The following is a 5,854-nucleotide window of genomic DNA, read 5'->3' as shown; positions in this document are numbered from 1 at the left end:
TGAGTATGCATGGGAAACTTCAATTACTAGTTTTTGGAACACGCACGTTGCAAATGACCTCTTGATTAAATCGCAAAGCATATCTCAAATATCTATATAAAAGGCAATAATGAAGGAGGATTTTAAAGTTTGTCAAATTATTCCACTGGTTTTCACTGATGTTATATCAATTATTAGATTAATTTCTGTATGAACAATATAAAAACCAACCTGTTATTGTGGAAATATCTACAAATACTGTACTCGAGGTTTGTTGATGAGTCTTCAGATCTTCTGAAAATATATCAAATTACAAAAAAGAACACGTCACTCGCTGTTTCAAATATACAAAAGTGTTGCAAGGAAAGATATTCAATTTAGTATTTATAAATACTGTCATAGGTTTGGGAACAAAAAAAGCAATAGAATCATACGTCCCGAAAAAAACCAATGACGAGTGCTCATTATATGTGAAAATATCCTATAGGCATACTAGAAATTGATCCTCTTTGAAATTTTTTTTAACTTTTAGGATGTTCAGTCAATTTCGATTTCTCAATTTAACAGATAATGTGATAATAACAAAATCAGTAATATCTTCCATGAAATCGAAAACATATTATTTTGAACATGTTTAAGTTACGTAAATATTCTTGTACACCGTCGTGAAAAAAAATAGTTTGCTTATTTCTAAATACGATTAGAACTCATAAACAAAATTTAAAATATATTACGAAAAATGTTTTTACTTACAGCAATTGCCATGCTATTTGACACTAGCGTGTTCTAGATTACTTAAACTTTTTCTATTTATTCGTTGTTTTCCTTGTTTAATTGATGTGCATTATGTGAATTTGAACACTGTTAAAGCAGATGATATGGTTGTCTTTGTTGTGTATGCTGCAAATCTTATTGTTACATGATTGTTCAATATAACACACTACAACTGAACCAATTTGTCACTTGTATATCCATCATACAATATCTGTATGACTAGAATATTATTTGGGACATAAATTTAAAGAAGAAAATGAAGAAAAAATACATTTTGTTGGGGAAATTGGGACGACGAATACATTGAAAAACGCACCTGTTCTATGACCAAACATACACCCGTCTAGGTAGTCACACCTAAAGAAACAAAAAAGAGTACTTTAAGTATCAGTATCGGCAAATCTGATAAACCATATGTACTGTATAAAATATAAAAGGAAAGATGTGGTATTATTGCCAATGAGACAACTCTCCACAACAGCCCAAATAACACAAAAATTAACAACTATAAGTCACCGTAAGGCCTACAACAATGAGCAGAGCCCATACCGCATAATCAGCTATAAAAGGCTTTGTTCTTTTGAATCATTTATTGTCAAAGTTGATATTATAATGAGCATAAATTTATTCTCTGATTGTAGGTCTGGTGAGGAAGAAACAATAATTTAATTTAAAGTCTGATATCAACATGATCAATGATTAGTTAATATATGTAATACACAGTCGTAAAACAACATAATTTCAGTAAAACTATTTGATTTCAATAATTTGGACCATCAAAACACGATTAATTTTTAGAAAATATCTAAATATCGCAGAGATATGATGAAGGTAATCCTTAAAGTGCGGCATTCGGATGCCGCTGAATTATACAAATTATATGCAATCATTTAGATATTATTTGGTAACATACAACTAGTGTTATTGTCAATACGTTTCTCTTCATATAATGAATCTGGTTAATATTGAGGCTAAATAACCTTCATCAAACAATACACCGAAAAAAATGGCATTTAAAATTCACAAAATCAATATAAATTAACAATATTTCAGTCAAAAAATAAATAAAAACTAAGAACTTCTACAAATTTCATAAAAAAAACCGAATGACTGAACATTATGAAATCCATCAATCAATATGGGAAAAAGGAGAGTGGTTAAACTCTGTATCTCCTGAAGGATACGTTTAACCCATTAAATCGGATTATATATCGAGTTCGGTAATGTTAGTATGCAGAAAAAAAGACAACATGATTGTTAGAATTTGATAAAACCAGTGAATAACTTGTTTAACTGCTTACCTTTCTGAAGCGCATTTGCATTTACTTGCGCAACGCAAACCATAAAATCCACTATCACATTGAGTACAGGGTAGACCATTTACTGACATAAATCCGTACTTGCATGCTTCAAGAAAAATGCTGAATATTAATAACCTTATTATATTTATCTGATATTCATAGCAGATTTTCGTATTTGCAAGTATTAAATTTGTTAAACGCATTTAAGTTTAATATTACACGTGTAACTAAGATACGTAATAAAAAAAAATAATTGTTTAAGTAGTCTTTATGTTTTATTATATTTGTTTGTTAATATTACATGGTACCTATACGATATATATTTTTTTTTTAAATTTATAAAAAAGCGTAAGAGATCAAATGTAACGGATGGAAGCAAATACAGGCAGTTGTACGGCCTTCAAAAAAGAGAAAAACTCATGCCGTATAGCTGCATTTATCTGTTTTCGTATCTCACCTTTAACTTGTTAGAGGTAAAGATATGTATGAAGCAATTAACGTCGAAAATTGTCTGTATCCAGTCAGGAATACGACTGTTATTTACCCTTTGTTTTGTTGCCTGAAAAAGTCTTCCATTTGTGATTGTCAGTTTTGATAACTCTCCACGTTTTAGATAAAACACGTAGGTTGATATTTTCGTTAAACATGCTGAGCTTATTAACTCCAATTGAAAAATAATCTAGAACTGATTTTTTTTATATGTATGTTAAATATCATGTAGATATTTAATTTCCTTCATATGTACTAAAAAGTATAATTTGATATTCCAAATGTGAAATCTAGCTTAAATCACTTATATAAATGATATAATACTTAAAATCACTGCAGCATGATGATTGAGGCTAAATGTTTAATCCGTTATTTCTTTTGATTGGAATTAGCATTTACCTATGCATTGGCCACTGATATTTTCGTAATGGGGACAGCAGCGCTTTTCAGTGTAACTTGTGATGTTTACTCCGTAACTTGTAAAGCTTCAATAAAAAATGTACTGTTTTAGAAAATCACACCATATTTGAATTAAAATCTGCGTAAACAAAATTAATGTGAAATATGAAGGAAAATCGATCAATCAATGGCTAAACAATCTTTTTGTTGTATGTGTTGCTTTTTTAGGTGATGAAATATGTTCACCTTTGGGTTTTTAATATTTTTTTATAACATTTATCAATCACCATTAGATAGAAAAAACTGTTGTTGTTGAATAGCTGTATTTGCTTCTTTTAATACATTGTTTTTCTGCGTATTTAAAGAGTTTTGACGCGGACCAAATATGTATGTCGGTGATAATGACATATGTGCCGAATTAGAGACCACTGAAATTCGTGTGAAGGACTGTAATATGCAACTTGTTCGGTCACGGATTGTTAAACAAACGAAAAAGCATATTTTGGTCACAACTAATTAAAACCTTAAGCTTGTTTCCGTTGTCTTAGATCTATCTTTTGATACACACATTATTTGTTTCGTATTTACAGAATTTGCCATTTTTTCTTTCGTGTTTTTTTTTTTGCGCATTGTCTCCGATAGCGGGAAATGCACACAAAAATGTATTAAGAACCGGCTTCCTTTAAAGAGGCACTAGGTTTACTTCGCTGGCCACTATGCGATTCAGTCAGTTTAAAGCATGACTTTTAATATATCGTTCATTTGTTTGCTCGTAATAGGTTTGATAAAGTTGACAAGTTGACCACTTGATAATAAACTGTTGACTCTTACGTTATCGTGAAACGATCAAATTAATATCATCAAAACCTGACCGGTGTAACATATGAATATGTATACCTACTACAAGAAAAGTTGGTTTGACAGAACGAACAGCTATAACATTAACATCATGCATATACTTACTTTTTAAGCTTTATACATATTGAATTCTCTCCCGAGTGTCTTACAAATAAAAAGATAAAAAAGTATAAACACATCATATTCAATTTCCACTGACGCATTTATCATGTTTATACAGATATAAAAAGGAAACAATTGATTTGTAAAACTGTAAAATAATATTAATACTTCCAGGTACTACAGTACACTATAATATACATGCTATAGTTAGAGCCCTTAAACGTTTAATCAATCTTTATTATTATCACGTTAGCCAATAATGTCAATTTCGGTTGCTTGTACTGTTTTGCCAAAATAGTCAATTGTTATACGAAGGGGAAGTCCAGCTTAAACCAGGTATTAAATTTTCAAAGAACTTATTGTGTTAAAATGGTGATTTCTTAACACGAGGAGCCGCATCACGAAAGGATTTTCGTGGTATGCTAATGTTTGGAAAAAGTTATCTCTCTTCATATTCTGAAAATTTAACCACGTGTGTGAAAATGTCACAGCTTCGAAACGAGCTATTATATATATCCTAGTTTACGATATGGACTGACCTACAAGAAAAAAGGTTACCCTTTCAGCTTATAGAAAAACAATTAAAGATAAAAGTAGAAATGCTAAACAATTCTTTTAGAAAATTGGCCAAACGGTATTGATCAAGCGAGAAAAACAAAACAAACATTCATCTCCGTTCAACTATAAACCCTACAAAGTAATTGAAAGGAATTGTACAATATTTTCATCTAACAGAGATGGTGAACACACACTTACACGAAATATTTAGTTTTATCTTTTCTAACAATTGAATACAGTGAGGAAGAACAAAAAGAATATTTTACTAGGCATCAAGATAATAATTTATGAATTTGAAAATTTAATTAATAGTGAATAAGGAAATGACTTCCAAGGTTTTAATTGTTATAAAAAAATTCGATGAATTAAAGTACATTTAATTATAGGAAGGGCGATATATTCAAAATTAACATTGAAACTGTCTTTTATTGCTTCGTTATTTGCTCTAGAATATAGTTATTTTCAATGGACGAATTGCAGAACTGATAAGGGTCGTTTCTTTCAAATATACATTTCTATCATGGCTCCTTCAATATATAAAGTGTTTTACATTTTCGGTCATAATGTGAAAAAAGTACAGCGGCATATGCTCAATCGAATAATGCATATTTTAAGGTTTTTGTTATCATCGTAGAACACACCTCGGGGTGTCAGGATTGTTCAAAGAAAGAACTTCCTCCGGTTGGTCTTTCATTTGATCAATCATGACACCCCTCGGTGTGTTCTACGACAATTAAAACCTTCAAATATGCATTATCTATAACATATAACCTATAATATCTAAGTATGTATTTTAATAAAATCAACGGTACCAATTTTGTTGCAACAGATGCGCATTTCGACAAAACATGTCTCTTCAGTGATGCTCGTGGCCAAAATATTTGAAATCCAAAGCTAATATCAAATATGAAGAGCTATAATCCAAATGGTCCAAAAAGTATAGTCAAATTCGTGAAGGGAATCAGAGCTTTGCATGAGGGAGATACATTCCTTAATTTATAATAATTTCTAATGTTTTGTAACAGTAAATTTTAATAACACAAAAAAATCCGTATTTTCATGCCAGTACCGAAGTACTGGCTACTGGGCTGGTGATACCCTCGGGGACTAATAGTCCACCAGCAGAGGCATCGACCCAGTGGTAGTAATAAAATCAACGGTACCAATTTTGTACCCTTAGTTTCTTTCGCCTCACTTTGGTGTATACATTAACAATAAAATCAACACAATCCACAGAACAAAAAATCATAATATTTCACTACAGGCATTTTTTTGAAAGTTATTAACATTTTTTTGTCACTGTTTCAATTGAGTATGCATGTGCTTTGTTTAAGAGTTGATATTTATTCAACCAACCAAAAACAAACAAAGGCGAAAAATTACTTTAGGACATT

This window comes from Mytilus trossulus, chromosome 14 (genome assembly GCF_036588685.1).
Source record: "Mytilus trossulus isolate FHL-02 chromosome 14, PNRI_Mtr1.1.1.hap1, whole genome shotgun sequence".
Classification (NCBI taxonomy): Eukaryota; Metazoa; Mollusca; class Bivalvia; order Mytilida; family Mytilidae; genus Mytilus; species Mytilus trossulus.
This window is presented reverse-complemented; position numbering follows the sequence as displayed.